Source organism: Diabrotica virgifera, chromosome 2 (assembly GCF_917563875.1).
Source record: "Diabrotica virgifera virgifera chromosome 2, PGI_DIABVI_V3a".
Classification (NCBI taxonomy): Eukaryota; Metazoa; Arthropoda; class Insecta; order Coleoptera; family Chrysomelidae; genus Diabrotica; species Diabrotica virgifera.
Genome location: NC_065444.1, coordinates 196,064,835 through 196,091,479, shown reverse-complemented (window position 1 = coordinate 196,091,479; position 26,645 = coordinate 196,064,835). Strand labels below are relative to the sequence as shown.

The following is a 26,645-nucleotide window of genomic DNA, read 5'->3' as shown; positions in this document are numbered from 1 at the left end:
TTTTTTTTCTTATTTCTCTTAACTAAATAGTCATAAAGGTTACAGCTGAATAGATATTAGGCCAGAGGGAATATGTAATTATGAATGTTAAAAAATAACGGTTTAACGAAGATAAATATACAATGCTTTAGTTTACACAGTTTGGTTGGTCTGCATCACTGTTCAGGGTATTCGGAGCACTCCACAAGGAAAAAGTTTTCCTGTAGTTGGCTGTATACCATGTAATACAAAAAAAAATAAAGTCCTTTATAAAAGGTATATATTTAAAATCCCTAAAAAGGGCTACATCGCAGAACTAGTTTTCGATTGGTTGACCAATCATCATCAGTGCTTACGTGAAGTTTACATGCTAACCACCAAGTTATACATTTACAAAAATATGTGGGTCAAAGCCCTTTACAAGTAATCCGTCAAGGAAACATCGGTTAAAAATGCCATCTTAAGCATGGATGTTTAAAATATTTATTAATACGCCCCAGGTAACATCTGAGCTATGGTTTTACTTGTTTACATGGTGACAGTGAATACTTGCTGCCATACTGTCACCATGTGAATAAGTAAAACCATAGCTCAGATGTTACCTGGGGCGTATTAACAAATATTTTAAACATCCATGCTTAAGATGGCATTTTTAACCGATGTTTCCTTGACGGATTACTTGTAAAGGGCTTTGACCCACATATTTTTGTAAATCTATATATTGGTGGTTAGCATGTAAACTTCACGTAAGCACTGATGATGATTGGTTAACCAATCGAAAACTAGTTCTGTGATGTAGCCCTTTTTAGGGATTTTAAATATATACCTTTTATAAAGGATTCTATTGTTTTTTTTTATTCGGAGTACTATTCTATGCAACTACATATGAAACGCATCTAAGCGATTGATCGTCAGCCTTACAAGTCCAGCAAACAATGCTGACCAAATACAGCATATGCTAATTATTTGGCATAATTTTTGGTTTAAACTCTGTTTACAGAAGAATTAGAAACATTGTGTGAGCTGCTTTGATTCTGCATTTGATCTCATCAGTTCGGTCACTTCTCTTCGTTTTGTCGCATAAAATAACATGTAATAGCAGTAACTCTGGGCACCAGGTGCTCCGTAGGTCAGTTCTGATAGCGTAGTCGTATTCAGCGACCCAAAAACTCTCGAGTAACAAAATCTGGCCCTAAATATGCTTATTTTGACATGTTTAAGCACTATTGGATGCATTTTATGCATTTTAACATACCATTATGCATTTACACCCATTTTTACCCCCACTGGCAGACTTTTTCCTAACATAATCCTGAACACAATGCAAGACGTTGCAAGTCTCTAGGTGCTGTATATAAAAATCGATTTATGCAGGTGTTTTTAGTGCTAAATGCCCTGGTCTACTATCAAACAAAATTCAAAACATATATCATTTAATACAATCAATCAAAAATCTCAGGAAGCATCTGAGCGCCTTTAATAAAAAATCATTTAGATGAGCAAATTTGAAATTTTATTAAAAATATCTACTTCAGGACCCTGATTCTAATTCATTTCGAGGTCGCTATCTAATTTCGGAGTAAACCTAGGTGGTGTTAAGATATCTAACTTGCGTTTCGCAGACGACACTACACTTCTAGCCTCTACTCCAGAAGAAATTATTGAATTATTAAAAAAACTCGAGGAAGAAAGTGCTAAATTTGGACTCATGGTTAACTACAACAAAACCAAAATCATGGTTATTGATCGCCAACAACAGTTTCCTGAAACCCAAACTATTGCGGGATGCGAGGTAGTCTCATCTATGATATATCTTGGAGCTCTAGTTAACAACACAGGCAGTTGTGAACCCGAAATTAGAAGACGCATTCAACTAGCAAGAGCAGCAATGAGTGAACTAAACGGGGTCTGGCGTGATCGTCACATTACTATGACAAACAAAAAGAGACTCGTTTCAACTCTGGTCTTTTCCATATTTTACTATGCATGCGAGACATGGACAGTCAAAGAATCAGATAGACGACGTATAGACGCCTTTGAGATGTGGACATGGAGACGCCTGCTTCGAATTCCATGGACGGCTCGCCGTACAAATGTCTCGGTTCTGGATGAAATTAAACCGGATCAGCGTCTCTCCAGTACCGTTTACTCTAGAATTTTAAAGTTCTTTGGTCATATCCATCGGAGTGATCACAAAATGGAGCGGTTGGTGGTCCAAGGAAGGCCTCAGACTCAACGCCAACGCGGAAGATCTCCACAGCGATGGGCGGACATTACTAAAAAGCTTCTCAACAAACAGTATACTGAGGCAATACATGTAACTGATGACCGCGACCAGTGGAGAAATATTATCAATCAAACTGTCCGAGCTGCTGAAGCCCAATTATGAACCACAACACATCTACTAAGATGTTAATGACTATGATGATGATGATCTAATTTCGACGCCGCCATGATGGTCGCAATTTATAGCGATTCTTATTAATTTCGATATTAGTTCCAACTGGGGATATTAACGTTATCATTTTGACACTGCTCAGAATTTGGGTTGGTCCTCCTGTTTATTGGATTTACTGGCTACGCAGCCACCGCAAAATTTGTTGATAGTCTGGGAAAATTATCGAAAAAATGCCATTTTTTGGGAAAAGTTATTTCCCAGCTATTTTATTGCTAAAATCGAATCTTAAGGTTGTATATATTAGTAATATGGGGTATGACAAGTCCGCAGAAAGTGTGTTATTTTATTTATAAACAAATTATCACTCCTAAATCTTCTTTTTTTTAATTAGTGCTCTGTAACTCCTAAGATATTTCCTTTAAACCGAAAACACTTAAATTAAAAATTCACCGTAATTTAGTTCTGCACAAAGTTATTTTTTTTCCGATTTCCTTCAACAAAAATTTTACTCGAAAAATCCGGGTTTTCCAAAAAAATTTGCAATTCTCAATTAAAATTTTGGGGAAGTAATTATTTATCAACAATTAAATAAATTTAATGACATGAAAGATTTTTTATAGTAGATTATATATATCAGGAGGCCGGCGACAATCTAACCAATAGTTTAGCAATAATTAAAATGTTAATTAATTAACAAATTTCCGTCGAAATAATAACCATAAAGATTACGATACACCAGAATAACTATATTTTCGTATAAAAAATCACTATACCTATTCAACGTACTTTACAGAATTGAAATTGGACTATTTGAGCGGTCTCGGGAATGTTAAAAAGAAACAATTTTTTGGCTTATAAACAAATAGAACCCCTCAGAAAATATTAGATTAAATTAAATTAAGGTAACGCTGTTGAAATGGGCACGGCTTCTGTGCCCTTTTCGATGAAAAAAAATTGAAATGCGAAGAGTGGTTCCAGGTATAACCGGTCAAAGTTGACCGTTATTTGCGACAGAGTTATAAACAATAGGATTTCAATCTTTCGACCATTATCTTTTTATTCGGGTCCTCTTTGTGCATACAAATTTTCATATCTTCAAGACACTCATAAAAAAAAAGATTTATATCACCAAGTTATTTTTTTTTTATTTAAATTTATGTGTCTCGACTGCAATGGCCATTGACACAACCAAGTTATTTAATTATTGATAAATAATTACTTCCCTAAAATTTGAGTTGAAAATTAAAGATTTTGTTTGGAAAACTCGAATTTTTCGAGGAAAATTTCTGCCGAAGGAAATATCTATGTGCAGAGTTAAATTACAGTGAATTTTTATGTGAGTGGTTTTGGTTTAACGTTAAAATCTTCTGAGTTACAGAGCAATAATTGAAAAAAAATTTCGGAACGCTAATTTGTTTATAAACCAAATAGCACACTTTCTGAGGATTTTGCATAGCTATATTACTAATATATGAAATCTTAAGATTTGATTCCAGCATGCCCAGCAATAAAATAGCTGGTACATAATTTTCCTTATTTCATTGTGTTGATAATTCACGTTGTGGAAATTCTCAATTATTATATTTCTAATTTAATAATATTCTATCTAATTTCTACAATATCAGCAGATTTCCATAAAACCTTACCTTTAATCCTTTTTCTTTAGTTTTCCTGGCAAGAAACAAACAAAACACGTCTCCTAGACTAAACCTAACCTCACTTTCGGCCATTCATATTCATTCATGTCCGTGTCACAATAATTTCGACTCGAAATTCACCACTTTTTGGAGTCGCTATTAATTTCGATAAGTCGCTATTTTGTGACATCATTTCGTTAGTTCAACTAAAATCCACAAGGCTCGCACAGTCGCATTTCAACGTCGCCATAATGATTGCGACTTGTTTTGAGTCGAAATTTGAATTAGGCCCTGATTTAACGCCGCGTATCAAGCTTTTTTTTAATGTATATCGTTCCTCTTATAAAAACATGTCGATTTACCTTTTGATTTTCATATACTACGCCTATGGTATTAAAATAACTCCGTATTTGACAATCAGACATTTTTTTACCTGGGCAGATTAATTTTTCTGACAACTACCATTCATCACAATGATATTTGATTTCCAAATCTTCCAGATGTAAAATATCGTCCAAATAAGGAATCAACCGGATTAAAAAGATTTTAATTTAGACAAGATACAAAAAATAAGATGAGTATTTAAATCAGACCTTGATTTGTATATGTAAAAAACCAATGTCGATGAAAGACATGAGAAGTAGTGAACTCTAATGCTTCAAATAACAAAGAATAATATCTACTGTATTGTAAATAGCTTTCATTGTAAGAGATAAGTATCTTAATTTTTAATAATTTAAGAATACATTTAATGGTCACAATTTAACACGTGGACATACATTTTCAAAAAAAAAACTTTTATCTAACATCTATAGGGGATTAGAACATGCAATTAGAACGAAAAGATACAATTTTTCGGAAAAAATCAAACAAGGTTATATTTTTCTAAAACTTCTTTGTTAGTTTATAAATATGTTAAAGTAAAAAGTTCTACTCACAAATTTCGCCGCTAATTGTTTATTAATTGTTTAAACAATAACAATTGTTTTATATAAATAATGTTAAGAATATATATGAATTTAACATTTTATTTTGATAAAAAATATTTTTATTTTAGTTTTGATTATGCTGAACCCGAATCTGACATTACAATTTGCAAATTCAAAATGGCGGATTCAAAATGGCGGATTTTTTCCTAAAAATCCTTAAAAAGTATTTGTAAAATCCGAATTTTTTTTATAAAACGTGTTTGTTTACATATATGTGGATATTTTTGAGAGGTTGCTGAACCTGAATCAAATTTTGATAATTTAAATTATAAAATGGCAGATCCAAAATGGCGGATAACTTAAAAAATAGTTGTAAAATCACAATTTCTTTACAAAATGTGTTTATTTCTACATATATTTATTTTTGAGAGCTTTGATAAACCTATATATTTATTATATTCAAAAACGACCGCTTTAAGACGTTAACAAATTTTTATCTTAATAATTTTTTTATTGATGAACAAAATATGTATTTTTTTTTGCTCTAAAGGACGATTCATATTTATCCGTTCGGGCACGTAGCGTTTCGTTTCCGAAAAATATTGTTTTTATGGTTTTAAATATTCATACTATACGGAGCGTATAGTATCAGACAACTCTTTGTTAAATCAGGTTTTTATATGTTTCGGAAACCAAACGCTACGTGCCCGAACACATAATATTATTCGACCTTTAATATGAATCGTTTCGTTCGCTCTTAATTAAATTCGGCCTTACTCGTAATGATGTGAAAATTGTGCTTCTACCTTTTCGAAAAATTGTTGCAATGGGATCATAAATAAAAGTTATTCTTAGTAAAAAGCTCTGCATATTCTAAAACTTTAAATGCAATCATAAAATATCAATTTTTATCAATTGTGTTCAAGATATGTCAATAAATAAAAATTTCAGTTAGGAGTAAAATACCTATATTTTTCAAAATACTGAAAATTGTTATTATGGAAAGTTGTTCAGAATTAAAAACGATGTGTCAATATGCAATTACACTCTTCTAATCGAAATATTGTGAACTATAAAGGTACATATTTATTGCGCGAAATATAATTTTTTACATACCTCGTATAATATCGATAAAATATAATATTTTATATTTGCATATTAATTGTTAGACCATGCACAGCTATTTATGACAAATAACTTTCTTCATAAAATTAATAATAAAACAGTTACCATAAATAATAAGTGAAAATTTAATGATGTTATGTATAATTAATTTGAAACAATATTTTAAAAAGACAAATTTTCGATTAGAAGGATATAATTACATATTGGAACATAGTTTTTAATTCCAAACAACTTTTCTTTAACTTTTCTTTATAAAAATTTTCGATATTGTGAAATATAAAGGTACTTTACTCTTGAGTTAAATTCATATTTTTTGACATACCTCGTAAAAAATTAATGTTGAAGCTTATTATTATATGTATTTTAGGTAAGTTTTACAGAAAAAAGTTTTGATCACTCTGTATATACATTTTTTCGGCTGGTAATTTTCGGTTTTTATATTACATTTTTGTTATCTGTCTTAGTTTTTTTTAAAAAGAAATTGTTTATTTCATTTTTAAACTAAAATAATTCGGTGTTTTTTAAAGATTACATCCTAAGCTTTAAAAAAATATCAAAAAAATTGTATTAGATTTATTCAAACTTGAGTAATACCGTCTTAAAGTGGTGGGAATTCTGTAAAACTACGAAGTTTTCAAAACTTACATTTTTTGAGACATCGTATTATTTGAATTAAATTTTTGAGATTTTTTTTAATGAAACATCGTTTAGTAAGATGAGCGAGAGGTAGGTTGTGCAAATTTGAGATTTTTATAAGTAAAATTGTATTAGTTACACATTTTTAAATCATTTTTAAACAAAATTCATGTAAGGCTCAGTTTCCGTCCACACCGTACTTATGTCCATACATTGTATTTCTTCTTATTACAACCATAAGATAGCTTATTTCATCTTCTTTCATGTCCAGTTTGTAAAATTTCTTTTGATCCATCAGTTAAAGAATTACATTAAAAAAACTCAAGCGTGCACTTCTTCCAACGCTAGTTTACAGTGCGCCAATGTGTGTGAGAAGAGTGACTTTAGCGTTATAAATAAAAAATTACAGAAGCTAGAGATTTAATTTTAGAAAAAACTTTATACAAGGTTTTTTTGTAAAATTTTCTGAATTTTTCAATGGTCAAGTGAGTTTTTTTCTAAAACTTATATTTTCGGAGTTATTTAAAAAAACATCCAACTTCGCTGTTCATTGGTTTAATAAAAAATGAAGCACCCACTTCTCGAGTAGAACTTTTTGATATGTTGTTTATTAAACATTATTTCTTAATGAAATTACAAAAAGTTTTATCTTGTTTGATTTTTTCCGAAGTGAAAATCTAAATGCACTCCCCTACTAGTTATTACGAAAATTTATTTATATATAAATCATATAATTTTGTCATTAATAAATGTAAAATTATTATTGTTTCAATTTATACTCAACTGTCAGACACGAAAATACAACTGAACCTCTAAAAGTCATACAAACAATCTGAATTTTGCTGATAAATTCAATTTTGGGACCACACCATTTACGGTGCAACATATTATGATACTACCAAAAAAACACTACATCAAAAAACTAAACTTAACTCAAACAACATTACGAAAAATTGCCCTTGGCTCATTTAGAACTAGCTCAACCAGTAGCCTTCAAGTATTAGCTAACAAATTACCTTTACATTTACGAAGGCAAAAATTGTCACTAAATTATGCAGCTCGAGTATCATCAAATCATCAGAGTGCTGTGCATTCAAATATTTTAAAACCTAAATTTATTAATTATTACAAAAATAAACCTATAACTAATTCCTTGGTCAATTAAATCAATTTAAATTTCGAGACAGATGAACGAAAAAAACTTTATTTGATTCCTTTTTGTAAATTTTAGAATTAATTAGTGTTGTTTAAGACAATCAAAATTGAACCCTCACGCACAAGTTGTACGTGCAACTTCAGTGAGGAACTGAGTTTATTATATGTATAATTTATTTTCTACGAATAAACTCCATTATTATTATTATATTATATTATTATTAGTCCACCAATTGTAAATATATCTCTTAGTTGCTGTCGCAAAGCATCCACTAAACCAGCAGTAATAGATCAATCATATTATCATGAAATAATATCCCTATATCAAAAACTCAATCAGGGTAACAGCGGCTTACATACTATGGAGCACAACATTTTAAAATGAGACTCTCTGTAATTGTAACATATTTACTGGAGAAGCACTGGCTATTTTAGAGGCGCTGAAAGTTTGCAGAAGAAAGTCCGCACCTCATTACATTATAATGTACACTTAATGTAGGTACTAATGTAATGTAATGTACTAATTCATTATAGTTTAGATAAGATATATTATGTTTATGTATGTACTATTTACTTTGTTTCTGGCCGCATGGTCTAATCCTAAAGCCATAAAAAAAGTGCACTAAAAGCTTTACAGCGTAAAGTTCCAAAGTTCACTTCAAATACGAACATTGTAGTTTCGCATTTAATTATAAAATTCAAACGTCCGCCTATGGTTACTTGTCAAAAAAGTTGACGTTGACGTGGTGGGCAAACTTTTTTAATGGGGGGCCACTAAGTTCAATTCTATAGTAGGTTCAGAATTATAGAAAAAATGTATTTTGTGTTAAAGCTATATGCTATACTATCCACTGAACTAGAGAATTCAAAAACTTTAACTTTTTGACAAGTAACCAGAGGCGGAAATTTGAATATTTATTAATTAAATGCAAAACTACAATTTTAGTATTTATTTAAGCTTAAACTTAAATGAAATTAGTACGATTGAATAGGTATTTTCAATACCTTTCAAACAAGGTATCACTTGCCATAAGGTCCCAGTTAAAGATATCGGTCACAGTGGCGATGTAACGTCATCTGTCACTATTACGTCATTGGTTATGACTAGTTGTTGAGAAGCCTAAGTCCGTTTATTTCCTTCCTCCAAATTTCACTATTATAAGTAAAACCGTTCAAAAGATGCGAGGGGGGATCGGACTTTTGACTAGCACTGTATAAATATTGCTGCAATGTTTTGCATAAAATTTGTTAAGTTGAGTTACAAGATCAACACTATATTTACATATTACCGCCGTACTGGCGCCACAACCTTGTTTTGTATATTAAAAATTTGTCTTTTTTATTTTCAGGTAAGAATCATGTTCCTTTCTTCTACGCTCATTAATTAAAAAGGTGAGAGTTAATTTATTATTATTACTATTATTGTGTGAACAATTAGCATTTTTATTGATGCAATATGCAAATAAATCTCATTTTTTTATCTCCAGTAAGTAGAATTTGCAGAATGACAACAATAGAAAAATAATAGAAATAATAAATATTTCTTAGTGTCATTTTATTTACCATTTATGTTAATCAAAATGTCCTTCAGGAAAAGGAAAATTTTCTTCTCTTCGTTATTTCTAATATATCTGTTTACTATCTTGATAACAACTAAACTTTGTCTTGCAGCTGGAAACAATTTGACTTGTTGATAATTGAATTGATGCTTTTATTCATCAAATATTCTAGACCTGGATCACGCGTACCAAAAAAATGTTGATTAATAGCAAGCTGAAAATTTGTTAATAGCTTATCGGTGTCTAGTCGGACAAACTTTGATGTATGGGAACACTGGAACAGGGGAAGTTTTAATTGTGGAACAGTTTAAAAATCTAAAACGTCGGATTACGATAACGTTTAATATATTTTGTCTGACAGAATATCCAATTGATTTGTTACCCTTTCATTACACTCTCATGCAAAAATCAGACTGCTATTACTAACCAACATGATTCTTGCCATTTGATATGTTCTTCGTGTTGCACTCATTAAAACGCTCAGTTGGTGAACACCAGTCTGATTTTTGCACGAGAGTTTAATGAAATGGTAACAAATCAATTGGAAGTTCTGTCTGACAAAATACATGGAACGTTTTCGTAATCTGACGTTTCAAATTTTTAAACTGTTCCACATTTAAAAGTTCCCCTGTTCCAGTGTTCCCGTACATTAAAGTTTGTCCGACTAGACACCGGTAAGCTCTTAACAAATTTTCAGCTTGCTATTAATCAACTTTTTTTTGGTACGCGGGATCCAGGTATATTTAATTGACTTATTGGAATTTACGGTGTAGACACAACCAAGATCTTACGATGAAGTAAACACTTCCAGTGTAAAATGTTTTATAAATTCAGAACGTTTTAAGTTTATCGGATCATCATCAGTGACAAACGTTTATGCATCCAGTAATTGGAACTAGCCACAGAATTTAGTCAAATAACATCAAACGTTTTGACACTAGATCAAAGAAAATAACATTTTGTTAAAGAGAAAACACAAATCCCTGCTCGAAAACATGGAAGCAATCCACTGAGAGGTAACGACCAACTGAGTCAGTTTCAATGACAACTTCTCTTCCTTCTACCTGCAATAGAAGGAATTTATGATATTTTCTCAGGATCTTTTGAGTTCCTGAGAAATACTCACCAATACCTCTTCCTTCTATTTGTAACTATTCACAAAAATATTCTTTAAATTAAAGAAATAACGATGGCGTCATATTTTGATCAGTTTTTAAATGAACTAAACTCGACACTATTTTTTGACATGCCCATTACTGTCAATCTATGTAACATGCAAAAAAAATAACTTCGAGATAAATTGGCCCACTTAAAAATTTGGTCATTTTTGATGTCTCGTATTTCCTAAACCTGTTGGCTTTTTTAAGTGACTTTTTTAATATGTTATAGCCTGTTTCTTTAGCAATATCGCTGTAATAATATTGTTGATAAACAGGTAAATTTTTATTGTATACCGGGTGTACGAATCAAACTGTGTCTTTTTCTCAAAGTTCGCATCGCACTGTGGAATATTCTAGGATTTATAAAATACTGAAATTAAAACTCAATTATAGAGTCAGGTTTTCCTAACATTCTGTTTTTTGATTCATTTGTTTATGTTGGATAATAAAAAAGTTAAGTTCTTCATCAATACACGGTGTTTCTAAATAAGTGGGACAAACTTGAAAATGTGCTAATTCTGCATGAAAAAATGATGGCGGTTTGCTTTATAAACGTATATTTGCAAATGTTTCGTTTCCGAGATACGGGATGTTGAATTTTTTCTTACAAACTGACGATTTATTTATTGCTCTAAAACCAGTTAAGATATGCAAATAAAATTTGGCAGGTTTTAAGAGATAGTTATTGCCGATTTTTTGACAAAAAATTAAGAAATTTATATTCACCATTAGCGTGCATACAAGTAATATGATCGATCATATTACCCGTATGCGCGCTAATGGTAAAATTAAAAATTATTACTATGAAAGTCAGAAAGTGACTAAATCAAAATTTAAAGCCCCCCTACATAATCCTGAAGAAATTTGTGTCATTGATTTATTAATTAGCTGTTATTTTTAATTATTAACAATAAGCCGTAAGAGCGTATTGACGCGGCTGTAAATGTGAGTGCGAGTAAGATTCCCCATTGGACTGCCGGGATGGCATCTCTCTTGCACTCACCATAGACGGCCGCCTAATACGTGCTGGCGCTCATTATTATTACTTAAAAATAACAGCTTAGTAATAAAATTATGACAAAAATTTCTTCAGGATCTTGTAGGGGGGCTTTAAACTTTGATTTAGTTACTTTCTGAATTTCATAGTAATAACTTTTAACCAATTTGTTAAGCCTTGAAAATCGCCTTTTTTCGTTTTTTTCAATTTTAAATCGTTTATACATAACTCCTTTAAACGCATCGAGACATTACGCATTTAGTTTTTATAGCGTGATGAAAACCTCTAAATCTCTTGGTGATTCCTGTTCAAAAGCCGATAGCTTCATTAAAAATTAAAATGAAACTTAAAACTCTTGTAATCTGAAGAATCCATTACTTGTTAGCGCTTATAATCTTTATATAGAGTCTTCTTTTTACTGCCCAGTGGCGTAAACCATTAATATTTTATCGTTATATACTGACTTTTAAAACAAGATTCAGAAAAGTGTTTATAATAAAGATTCTGGTAGCCCCTAGCGCTTTAAAGAGCATAAATATTATGCATAGGTTTTTCGTTTTAAAGATATCAGCTACACACAGGAACTACCAGTACTTCAAACAAGCAAAGATTAGAAGCGAGTGAATAATATTGAAACGTGTATAACCAAGATCACTACTAGTATCGAAGAGAATATCATTGTAAAAGTTAATGTTTTAAAAATACAACGAAATAGTCTGGTAATAAATTAATTTTATCTACTCTATGTCATATTATGTATAAGTTTCTAGTTTGTGAAAACTATCATTATAGATAGCAGTGCGTGAAGGGTTTAAAGTGTGCGTGAATAACAATGTATTTTAAATGGGATTTACTTTTTCGCACTGTTTTTGACACACTTTCATATAATAAAATATCCTTAACTTTGGCGTTGTAATGGTGATGACATAATGAGAAATAAATTACAACAAAAATTTTGACAGTTTTGTGGTTTGAAAGAAATTAGAATTTTTAAATGTCAAAGTTCTAAAAATTGTAGAATAGAAATGAATTCCAGTGACGAAGAGTTACGGTTTTTTTATTTGTTTATCGTAGATAAAATATTGTATGAAACTGTGCATGAAGTACTTTTTGCGAACTTACGCGATGTATAGCACTCGCCCCGTTGTCGCTCGTGCTCTAAACATCGCGTGCGTTCGCAAAAAGCATACTTCACGAACTGTTTCATAAATAACTATTTTAATAACCGACGTTATGATCATCTTTACTCAATTTTATGATTTGAAATAAGTAGCTTAATTAGCAGAAAGCTACTTAATACTTCATGTTAATGATTTTTAACACCTACATAAATATTAATTCATTTAAATACGTTTTTTACGTAGACATTTAGTGTGTTACCAAAATTGTTCTAGTTATCGTAGTTTTTTAATTTAGTTTTATATAAAAATAAAAACAAACACAACAACGCACAGTGGGATAAAATGTTAAAAACGTCGAAAAAAGTCCCGGAAACGAAATTTTTTATAGAGATTTTTGACTATTAAGATGTCTACAGGAACGTTGGCACTATTGAATTCGGATCACCATCCGGCGGATTTATTTTCAAAAGTTGCAGAATAGGTCTAACACGGCATGCTTTTGTTAGTCGGGTGTGGGACCAGCTTAGCAAATAAAGTAGTGCATCTTTAAAAGTTGACCAATTTTTTCTCTACAGTGGTACATCAAACATAAAAACATGGATACTGTTTCTCCATATACATAATATATGTACGTTGTGTTTCAATGCTAAAGAAATTTCCGAACAAAAATATGTAAACGATAAACGAAATATTCGTATAAGTATACGAAAAGTTATGTATTAGGAGAAATTACGCTAAATGTCCAATAGTTTTTCTTTTTCTTCTTCTTCGTGTAATTAGGATTACTCTTGTTTGTCTGCATCTTATTCTGTTACAGTTGTTGTTGACTGTACATGTGTGCAGAATTTACATTGTCCTTTCACCTTTTCAGCGGCCTTCCAACGGGTCTTCTGCTATACAGCTTGTTGTTTTTTCAGGTCTACGGCTATCAGGTCCCATTCGGTTTACATGTTCGTTCCAGTTTTTTTTTGTATTTTCCACCTGTTAATATTTTGAATTTTGTATTGTTCGTGTGTACTTTTGTTCCTTTGTCTTCCTATTAATGATAGGCTCTTGTACGCTGCGGGCACGATGCTTGCAAACACGCAAATGTGCATCGAGCTTTATTAAGTAAATAAGTAAGTAAGTAAGGTATGCTTTATTGTCAAAAAATTTTACCAATTTGTGGACAAAGCTTATACAAAATAAAAAATACAATAAAAAACAAAAAATAATAAAAAACTACAAACAAAACAAAAACAGAAACAGACACCAAGTAAATGGCGTGAGTTATACTACTTAATATAATTTTATAGTTATTAAGTACACATTAAAAAATTTAAAATTTTGCAAACAATTATTATTTTATATATTTTTTCCTCTATGTTAAGCTTTGCCCATAAAATTGTATACTTTTCAGTGACAGTAAAGCATATTTCTATTCTATTCTATTCTAACTCGAATTTTTTGTCGACAAGCAAACATTGGGTGGAATGCATAAAACGTAATAGTACCTGCTAATGCTTTAACTACGTATTACATTTTTGAAGATTTTACTACACTTACAAAGCATTTACTTTCCTCCGTAGCATCTGCTGCTATTTACCTGATACAGAGAAGAATGTACTACGCTTTTAAAGTAGGTGTTTGCTAGTTTAGTAGTATTTGCTTCAGTTTAAGTGAAGTTGGTGGAGGGACGACTTCAGCGTAGGTATTTTTTTGTTACAATATGAAATAGAAAAATCTACAAACTAGGAAGAAGATTCTTAATTTTTGGGGTCATTCTTTTATCAAATAAAATATAATACATAATTCTCAAGAAGATTAACAAATAACAATTGTTCATTTTTATCCTCGCGTAACTCTTTTGTCGCTTCGCAATCCGAGTCACTCATTTTTACTCATGTACAATTCTAATAATTTGGCACGTAAAAATGTGAATTCGCAAATCACAAGCACATGGAAAACTATGTAGTTTCATTACGATTGGTGTAATACAGACACGACAAGCGCTACGCTTTGTATTACATACTTCAGGTCAGTAGTAGGTACTTCTGTTGTGTAGTATGTTATTCTCAACAAAAGCACATACTTTTATGTAAAAGAAAATGCTACACAGTAGAAGCAATAGCATCTACTACGTTTTATGCATTCCACCCATTGCAAATGACTATAGTATATAGGCGTATTTAATAAAGTAATATGTCGAGAAAGAAATATTTACAGAGAAGTATTAGGAAACAAATACGTTTTTAAGATAAGTTACAAATGCCATAACGCCACTCTTTAATCGTTAGTTTAAAAACATATATTAAAAGTTATAAAACATAAAATTGTCACTATATTTTGTCGAGTTTTAGTGTAAGATCTTAATCTAGATCTAGACTTTCATGGGTTGCCTATCAAAATATGGTCAAAGCTATCCTTGGGGCGTAGGGTCTGAAATCAACATTTCAAGCATATTTATATAAATCTTTTTTGAAATGGTATACTTTTTTTTAATTAAATAAGCATATTTAGTACAATGCTATATGCAAAAATGTTAAAATAAGCCAACGGTGGCCTTTCTAGAGGTAGTACTATCGAGTCTTTTAAGTTTTAACGGTTTTTCAATTTTTGGTATCATTCAGAACTCAAAACAACAATTTTTTTTGCTAAAAAGGGTGAAAATCAACATATTTATTATTGTTAAATAAACAGTAAGCATAAAACACAAATTATTTCGACAGCGTAACCTAACAGGATGTCTAAAGGAAATATATACAAAATTTTAGGTGGATCGATCAAGCAGTTTTCGAGTTACGATGTCCACCGTCTATGAAATAAGCAGTTTTGAGAAAAACGCGTTCAAAGTTTTGTTTTTAATTTCTTTTTTGTCTGTCAAATCGTAAAGTGATACACACCGAAATATATTTCTGAATCGCGGAGCAATTTAAAAAAGAAAATAGGAATAGCTGTTGAATGTTTCTCGCTACGCTCAAGCGAGCCGGTGCAAACCATGGTGCAAACCAGCTCCAAAGCTAGTCGAAAGTAGGGATATTGGTAGGTCCATTTTTTTAAAGTATCTTTAAAAACTTGCTACCGACATATTTTCCAATATTTTCTCATGAATTTTTTTTTAATATTCACCTATTCTATGATTTGTACTAATTATTTCATTCATATAAGATTCTGACCAATAGAAAGCTACAGAAATCCAAATTAAATTGATTATTTTTTAATGATTTTAACTTCCAATCGTATAAAGATATTTGATCACGTGTTTAATCCTGTCCAATCAGATTAAAATTATACTGAGAATTATCTACTGTAGAAAATTACCGATCGAATTTTTTTAAGTAGATTGTTTCTGTTTAATGGCAACTAGTTTCCTAGTTTTTGCAACTGTCACATTTAAGAAAATATCCATAATATACGTATTAAAAAATAATCTTACGAATATCACATGACAGTAAGAATAAATAAGAAAATAGTGCTTCATTTTTACTCAAATTTGTTGTCATTGGGCAATAGCCACTCGAGCCCTGCGGGCTCTCGTGTCTATTGCCAAACAACAAATTTTCGAAAAACTGTCGCATTATTTTCAATTTACTTTCACTCTCTTGTGGTATTATACCCGATAATTTTTGATAATTGCCCGTCGTCAAGTATATTACGTCAGATGCCCTTCGTTGCTATGAAAAAATACATTCAGTGACATTAATGACAATTAATGTTTAAAAAATTATAAAAGTGATGACTTTCAAGTGTCAAATATTTATAACAACTCTGTGTTTAATTGTACTAATTTGTACTTACATAAATAAATTACGATAACATTTTGGTTTTGAACAGTTTTATTCATGAAATAATCGCAACAAATTGCACTCGATCTCTAAAATTGATATAGAATTTTAGAGCTCTTGTGCAATTACTACTGATAATTTTTGATAATATCCCGTCATCAAGCATTACGTCAGATGCCCTTCGTTTCTACGCCAAAATGAACATTCAGTGACATTAATCACAATTAACGTTTTATAACTTGTCACAGAGAACGCCAAGAAACACGTTTAGCAAATATTCAGGTGAAGATATCAATAAAATATTAGTTAAAATAATTTAAAAGGACAGTTTTATTCCTGAAAAAATCTCAGAGAATTACACTAGATGTTCCCCTTGTGACACTTGACAATTAAAACTGTCAAAGTGTCACTCGGGAAACAAATCGATAATTTTAGAGCTTTTGTGCAATTACTACTGAATATCCCTATTTAATTTAAAAATAAAATAATTCTACCATAATTAAAAAAAAAATCACAAAAATTAGCTTGAAATGTTGATTTCAAACCCTACGCCCGTCTTAAGGATAGCTATGAGCATATTTTGATAGAAAACCTATGCAAGACGTATTTGTATATGTATGAAATTTAATAAAAAATGTTTCATCCGGTAAACAGATGGATGAAGATCGACATAGATTCGGATCCCGTACTATTCTACTAAGTCGATTAAACTATCCTTCTCTTTGATTGTATAACTTCTTCGATAATATCTTAACCGCTTCAAATAACCAATTCAGCCGTATTTTATTTTCATATTAATGTAAATCGAAGCAATTTCAATTTTGAAATTTAGACATTACATGCAAAGAAGCAATATCGTGTAATGACCATTGACTACTCAATATAGAATTTATGTGAATAAAAACAAACAATACTGCAATACTGACAAGTCAATTATAGGCTTTCATGTTGTTGAAACAGATGAGAAAGCGCCATATATAGAAACTTACGTTATTAGAAACTTAGAACTTGCAAAATGAAGTCAATGAAGACGATACGCTGATTTTTATCAACGACTATTCCCAAAGTTGATTGCTAAGAGACTTTAAATCTAAACAGTAACATTTAAATGTGGTGAATAAAAATTGCTTTTTAGATAAGGAAATTTTATTATCAGAAATCAAGATTACTGAATTTAATGACGGGAAAATAACAAATGAATAGAAACAGAACCACCATCCAAAATAAAATTAAAAGAGTGTTATGTAATTCATAATTCGTAATATAAAATATATGTAGTAAAGAACTTAAAATAGAAATGTAGCTGAACAGTAATTAAGATAAAAATATAGAAATTATGGCAAATATCAAAATATCAATTCATATTATATTCTATTTTTAGGAGAATTTAAGAGAATTTTGAAAATACCATGGACATTTCATATTACGAAAGAAATGGTGTGGACAGAATGGGGAGAGACAGAGAATATTGAAAATTAGAGGAGACAAAATATAGCCTTCCTTACTCCACGCATAATTTTCACATTTTCGGTGCGTTCACCTTCAACACTGAGATTTTCGGTCTGATTCCAGTAAAGGTTTCTAATTATTTTCAGACTTTGGACATAAATTCCTGTTCTTTTTAGTATTTGCATCGTCTTGGCATGTTACACTCGATTAAACTCTTGCTCGTAATCAACCAGACATGCTTAGACGTCACAATTGACGTCTCTGCATCTGTGGGGATAAGACTTTTATTGAATAGGAATATAACACGAATATAATGTCACTTTTTGTAGTGGTGAGATAACTTTTAGTAATTTAAGTAATGACGAATACACCGAACATTACAAAAATAACGTTGAATGACATATATTTAGAAACAGTAAGCGAATACATCTACCTGGGACAGATAATGAAAGTTAACAAATAAAATCAAACTGCCGAAATTACCAGAAGAATAAGGTTAGCTTGGGCAGGATTTGGAAAACTGAGTTGGATCTTGAAAAACACTAAAATAGAACAATATTTGAGAACCAGAGTTTACGATCAGTGTATCCTCCCTATACTTACGTATGATTCACAGACGTGGACATTCATCAAAGCCAATATGGATAAAATAGTAAAGGTACAGGTAGCGACGGAAAGATCAATGCTCGGGGTGAGGGTGAGGCTCATAGACAAATAACAAATAAATGGATTAGAAGCAAAACCAAAGTAAAAGACGCAGGAGAACATGCTGCCAAATTAAAATGGAGCTTCGCAGGACACGATGCCCGACTGAAGAATAAAATATGGAATCACGAAATACAACAATGGAGAGCGTGGTTAGGAAGAAGAAGTAGAGGAAGGCCACAAATGAGATGGGCCGATGACATAAAGAAGTTTGGAGGACACAACTGGAAACAGGTGGCGCAAAATCGACAACACTGGATTGAATTGGGGGAGGCGTATATCCAAAGTTGGATTACTGAAGGCTGAAGAAGAAGAAGAAGCGATAACTTTTAAGAGGAGAATACTAGGATATAGAGTATGACTGTTGCACGTGGCTTGATTTATAGTCCATGACATATTGCAAACACTTAAGTATGTTTAGATATATATATATATATATATATATATATATATATATATATATATATAAATAGATGAAATAGAGAATGTGGAAAAATCCCCTTACGAACAATTCACACATCCACCATTTCGGGCTGGGAAAAATTTTTCGAATAGAATCAAAGATCCAAATATATATATATATATATATATATATATATATATATATATATATATATATATATATATATATATATATATATATATAATATAAGATTATGGTATTCTTGACTGTATATTCAAATATCAAGCAGTGATTCTTGAGGATGCAGTCTATTTTGGCCCACAAGACAAAGAAAACTCTTTGACTTACTGTCAAGCTTTCGAATTTATTTTAATTCTTTTTCAAGACATCTGTTGACAAAAATATACAAATATAAAAATTATGTAGGTACTTACAATTTTCTTAATTACTTACTAGTCATGAGATTACATTGAAAAAATTTGAAACTTTACCAAAAGGACAATTATGCACATAGGTATGAAAAATTATTTTTAAAAACTTCAGTTATGTTGTCATGTTTGAAATATGTCATGAAATATGTAAAGTGTATACACTTTATATAGGAGGAAAGTAAAACTAGTAACAACATATTTTTTATTTTTTATTAGATTTTATTAGATTGATCTATGAAAAAAAAATTAATAACATCAAACCCAATTAGTCCAGTCATTTTTTAAAGCATGTATATAAATTTTAATGTTGGATTATATGATAGAAAATCAGATTATGATGTACTAATTTTTTTGTTGATATGCTAATATGTAACAATAAATGTTACTTAATTTGTCTATATCTGATTTTCTATTTATACATTTTTTATTTTTCTGTATATGTGTCATTTCTATAAATAACCTTTTCTGTTCATTTTTTACCCTCTGTAGGATTGACGCTTGTGAAAAATTAAATGTATGATTTAAATTAATCGAGTGGTCGGCTAATGCACAAGCTTGTGATTTATTTGTGTTAATATCACTTCTGTGAGATATTATTCTACTGTGCAATGTACGAGAAGTTTCTCCTATATAAACTTTATCACAGTCTGAGCAAGGAATTTGATAAACAACTTTTGAACTTTCTTTGGTCGTTAGAGGATCCTTAGTTTTAGTGTATAAATTTGCTATAGGTTTAACATTTCTAGTAGCAATTTGTATGTTTTCTAATCCTTTAAATAATTTTAGAAGTTTTGGTGTTAAGAATGGAATATAAGGTAAAGATCCAAATGTTTGTGATGTTGCTGGTACTAAGGTGTCAACTGGAGGGTTATTGTTTTGGCTATTATTTATTTCTTGGCTTGCCGTTTGATGTTATTAATTGGGTTTGATGTTATTAATTTTTTTTTCATAGATCAATCTAATAAAATCTAATAAAAAATAAAAAATATGTTGTTACTAGTTTTACTTTCCTCCTATATAAAGTGTATACACTTTACATATTTCATGACATATTTCAAACATGACAACATAACTGAAGTTTTTAAAAATAATTTTTCATACCTATGTGTATAATTGTCCTTTTGGTAAAGTTTCAAATTTTTTCAATGTAATCTCATGACTAGTAAGTAATTAAGAAAATTGTAAGTACCTACATAATTTTTATATTTGTATATTTTTGTCAACAGATGTCTTGAAAAAGAATTAAAATAAATTCGAAAGCTTGACAGTAAGTCAAAGAGTTTTCTTTGTCTTGTAGGCCAAAATAGACTGCATCCTCAAGAATCACTGCTTGATATATATATATATATATATATATATATATATATATATATATATATATATATATATATATATATATACAAAACAAGGCTGAAATATTGGGGTAGCAGCAATCTCAAAGAAAACTCTTTATAATAGTTCCAAGCTTTCGAAAATGTTTATTTTCATCATCAGGGAAACTACAATCATAAATAGACAGTATTTAACAAATAGGCTAACTGAAATCAATAATAATTGCTATCTTTGTGTTACCAAAAATCCAGAACACCATAGTTTCCTCTCACTAAACCAGGTGTCGAGGATCCCCAAAAACACAAAAACAACAAAAAATTGTTTTGAGAAATGCAGAGTCAATACTTTCACTAAAAACACTGCACATCACAAAACAATCTTACTAAAGAGTTACTTATATGTTTGTACTTACATTATTTGAGGATGTTGAGCCTAGTTGTTAAACACTGACATATAAAACGAAATTTTGTCCTGGTACAAATCGTATATAAAAATTAAAATTAAAAACTATATATAAAAAATTGTTCTAAAAATCGAGTATAAATTGAAAAATGGTAAAATATTTTAAAAAATGATGTATGTCAAATGGCATTTTTGAAAATGTCTAACAAATGTTATATCGATTTTTATTAAATTTTGTTTGAATTCATACGGAAACGTCACTACCACTGAACCAATTATAATTATTTAATAAATGTTTTTTAAATTTTGAAATAGGAAAATTCCGAAATGAGAATAAAACAGTTTTAATCAATGCAAAGTTTTTTTAAAAGTAGATGTCTTTTTTATTATGTGATTTATATTGAAAAAATCTATAAATTATATATTAAATGAAAGAAGAATTTGAATTATTAAATTTAAATTGGTTATTTTTATCTAAGGTGAGTAAATAAGAATAAATTTCACTGAGATGTCTTACATCTGATTTTTTGTTTATTGAATTTTCTTCTTGAAAGATAAAAGCCATTTCCAAAAAGAGTCTTTTGTTATATGAGTTCTCAGAAGCTAGTACTTTAGTATATTGATAATCCATTGTATGACCCTCTTTGGAAACGTGTTCTGCTAAAGCACAACGTTCAGGATGTAGTCTAGAATCACTTTTATGTGATATTATTCGAGATGATAAAGTTCTCGAGGTGATACCTATATAGTTCATATTACAACTATGACAAGGTATACTATAAACTACATTGGAACAAGATAATGCAGGAGTTTTATCTTTCAGTCTAGTAAAAATTGAGTTTATAGATAATGTGATACTATTAGCTATTTTTATGCCACTAATTTGATTAAAGATTCTGCATAGCTTTGGTGTGATGTTTTTAATGTAAGGGAGTGAAAAATATTTAAAGTTAATGGGTTCCTGGTTTTCTGTAACATTAGGAAGATTATTTAAATTTTGGTTGTTAATACTATTATTATTTGTGTATGAGATGTCAGATGTGTTAAAAAGTAATTTCTTTATAAGGGTTTTTGGATAGGAATTGTCAGTGAATATATTAAATAATATTTTTAGATTTGTATTATGAAATGAGCTGTCTGATATTTTTAAAACCCTTGATTTCATTTGTTTTATTAAATTAACTTTTTGAGAAAATTTATGGTATGACCAATAATTCATATACCTACCTGAACTTATTGGTTTTTGGTACCAGTCAATCATTAAGGTGTTTGTAGTAGTATTACGAATAAATTTAGTATCTAAGAAGGGTAGAGTACCATTTTCATCTTCTCTTTCTAAGGTAAATTGAATGTAAGGATCATAACTGTTGAAGATGAATAAGATTTCATCCAAGGCATTGGAAGGTAGGCTAAGTATTATGTCATCAACATATTTCTTAATAAAACAAAGGTCAAAAGGTAGTACTGGTATTACTACGTCTAACAAATCGTCCATCACATAACATGCAATAATAGGTGAAATTGTCGCTCCCATAGGAGTACCAAATTTTTGTGAATAATATTGATTATTAAAAGAAAAATATGTGTTATTAAATAAAAAGCTAATTAAATTTAAGAAGGTGTCTTTCTCAATGTTACAGAAGTTACGAATAGAAGACCATTTTTTATTAATAGCTCTTAGAGCTGCATCTAAGTAAACATTACTAAAAAGGGACACGACATCTAAGCTTGCAATAACATAATTAGGTGGAAGTTTAAAGTTATTGAATTTGTTAGTAACTTCAAAAGAATCTTTTACGTAGTAATCATTATTAGTGTCATAAGCTTTAGTCAATATATCAGTTAAAAAAGAAGCCAAAAACTGTGTAGGAGCATTAATACAAGCTACTATAGGACGTACTGATAGTGTAGGTTTATGTATTTTAGGGAGAGCATAAAATTTTGGTGAAATACCACTATAACACATAAGTTTCTTTTTTGTATTAGGATCTATTTGGTTTGTATCTACTAGTGATTTTATTAATTTATTACATTTCTGTTGAATAGAAGAAGTTGGGTCCTTTGGTAAAATAGAATAGGCCTCTCTATTATTTAGTATATTTGAAGATAATTCTAAATATTGTTCTTTATATAAAATTACTGTTACATTACCTTTATCAGATTTTGTAACAACAATATTAGGATTATTTTTTAGAAAAGATTTAGTTTTAACTAGTAGTTTATGGTAAAAGACAGATGTGTTACTTTGGTACCTCCCATAATTGTGAATTTGATTAGTAATAATATTTGTAGATTTAGCTATCAGTACATTCCTTACAAGTGTATCAGATATAGACGAGGTTATGTTGTCGATACAAGATAACATATTTTTAATAGGAATGTGTATTCCTAGTATAGGTTCAATACTAAATTTGGGGCCAAGAGCCAAAAAACGAAAAATATCATCTGGTATCACAACCTCTGTTAGATTTTTTATCCAGTTTGGTTTAATATTTAACAAAATATCAACATTATCTTTATACAGCTTATCAAATTTCTTTAAGTTATTATTCTTAATTATGTGAAATTTACGGTTATATACTCGTTGTTGTTTTGATTGGAAATTTAAAAAAATTAATTCTGATGTTAAGTTAATAATGTCTATTTTAAATTTTGTTAAATCTGATTCTAATTTATTAATAAGTTTATGGTTAGATGTAATTTCAATATTTAGAACTTTAGATCCCATTTTATCACATAATCTTATAGATTCTTCAGTGTAGGTATTTTGTCTATGGATCAGTGATAGGATCGGTTTCGTACTATGTATAATGTGTGGTGGAAGTGTGCCCGTTTTTCGGCATTTTAAAAGGAAACATCTTCTGTTGTATTCATTTGCCAATTTCATTTTACTCTTTGACCAAGACTTCAATTTCTGGACTGCAATGTCACCAAATTCAATACCGATGTTCTGGTAAAACCCCATTGTCTCTGTAGTTAACAGGTATATAATATTTGCTGAACAGTTAGGAAACAAGGCTGAAATATTGGGGTAGCAGCAATCTCAAAGAAAACTCTTTATAATAGTTCCAAGCTTTCGAAAATGTTTATTTTCATCATCAGGGAAACTACAATCATAAATAGACAGTATTTAACAAATAGGCTAACTGAAATCAATAATAATTGCTATCTTTGTGTTACCAAAAATCCAGAACACCATAGTTTCCTCTCACTAAACCAGGTGTCGAGGATCCCCAAAAACACAAAAACAACAAAAAATTGTTTTGAGAAATGCAGAGTCAATACTTTCACTAAAAACACTGCACATCACAAAACAATCTTACTAAAGAGTTACTTATATGTTTGTACTTACATTATTTGAGGATGTTGAGCCTAGTTGTTAAACACTGACATATAAAACGAAATTTTGTCCTGGTACAAATCGTATATAAAAATTAAAATTAAAAACTATATATAAAAGATTGTTCTAAAAATCGAGTATAAATTGAAAAATGGTAAAATATTTTAAAAAATGATGTATGTCAAATGGCATTTTTGAAAATGTCTAACAAATGTTATATCGATTTTTATTAAATTTTGTTTGAATTCATACGGAAACGTCACTACCACTGAACCAATTATAATTATTTAATAAATGTTTTTTAAATTTTGAAATAGGAAAATTCCGAAATGAGAATAAAACAGTTTTAATCAATGCAAAGTTTTTTTAAAAGTAGATGTCTTTTTTATTATGTGATTTATATTGAAAAAATCTATAAATTATATATTAAATGAAAGAAGAATTTGAATTATTAAATTTAAATTGGTTATTTTTATCTAAGGTGAGTAAATAAGAATAAATTTCACTGAGATGTCTTACATCTGATTTTTTGTTTATTGAATTTTCTTCTTGAAAGATAAAAGCCATTTCCAAAAAGAGTCTTTTGTTATATGAGTTCTCAGAAGCTAGTACTTTAGTATATTGATAATCCATTGTATGACCCTCTTTGGAAACGTGTTCTGCTAAAGCACAACGTTCAGGATGTAGTCTAGAATCACTTTTATGTGATATTATTCGAGATGATAAAGTTCTCGAGGTGATACCTATATAGTTCATATTACAACTATGACAAGGTATACTATAAACTACATTGGAACAAGATAATGCAGGAGTTTTATCTTTCAGTCTAGTAAAAATTGAGTTTATAGATAATGTGATACTATTAGCTATTTTTATGCCACTAATTTGATTAAAGATTCTGCATAGCTTTGGTGTGATGTTTTTAATGTAAGGGAGTGAAAAATATTTAAAGTTAATGGGTTCCTGGTTTTCTGTAACATTAGGAAGATTATTTAAATTTTGGTTGTTAATACTATTATTATTTGTGTATGAGATGTCAGATTTGGTTGTTAATACTACAAACACCTTAATGATTGACTGGTACCAAAAACCAATAAGCTCAGGTAGGTATATGAATTATTGGTCATACCATAAATTTTCTCAAAAAGTTAATTTAATAAAACAAATGAAATCAAGGGTTTTAAAAATATCAGACAGCTCATTTCATAATACAAATCTAAAAATATTATTTAATATATTCACTGACAATTCCTATCCAAAAACCCTTATAAAGAAATTACTTTTTAACACATCTGACATCTCATACACAAATAATAATAGTATTAACAACCAAAATTTAAATAATCTTCCTAATGTTACAGAAAACCAGGAACCCATTAACTTTAAATATTTTTCACTCCCTTACATTAAAAACATCACACCAAAGCTATGCAGAATCTTTAATCAAATTAGTGGCATAAAAATAGCTAATAGTATCACATTATCTATAAACTCAATTTTTACTAGACTGAAAGATAAAACTCCTGCATTATCTTGTTCCAATGTAGTTTATAGTATACCTTGTCATAGTTGTAATATGAACTATATAGGTATCACCTCGAGAACTTTATCATCTCGAATAATATCACATAAAAGTGATTCTAGACTACATCCTGAACGTTGTGCTTTAGCAGAACACGTTTCCAAAGAGGGTCATACAATGGATTATCAATATACTAAAGTACTAGCTTCTGAGAACTCATATAACAAAAGACTCTTTTTGGAAATGGCTTTTATCTTTCAAGAAGAAAATTCAATAAACAAAAAATCAGATGTAAGACATCTCAGTGAAATTTATTCTTATTTACTCACCTTAGATAAAAATAACCAATTTAAATTTAATAATTCAAATTCTTCTTTCATTTAATATATAATTTATAGATTTTTTCAATATAAATCACATAATAAAAAAGACATCTACTTTTAAAAAACTTTGCATTGATTAAAACTGTTTTATTCTCATTTCGGAATTTTCCTATTTCAAAATTTAAAAAACATTTATTAAATAATTATAATTGGTTCAGTGGTAGTGACGTTTCCGTATGAATTCAAACAAAATTTAATAAAAATCGATATAACATTTG

At 29.8% G+C, this 26,645-nt stretch overlaps 1 protein-coding gene across 1 annotated transcript in view; it reads left to right on the top strand.

The window, feature by feature from the left end:
• The window catches only part of LOC114337513 (uncharacterized), a 772,834-nt gene that overhangs the window by 71,278 nt on the left and 674,911 nt on the right, over positions 1-26,645 (top strand). The gene's annotated exons all lie outside the window — the stretch shown is intronic.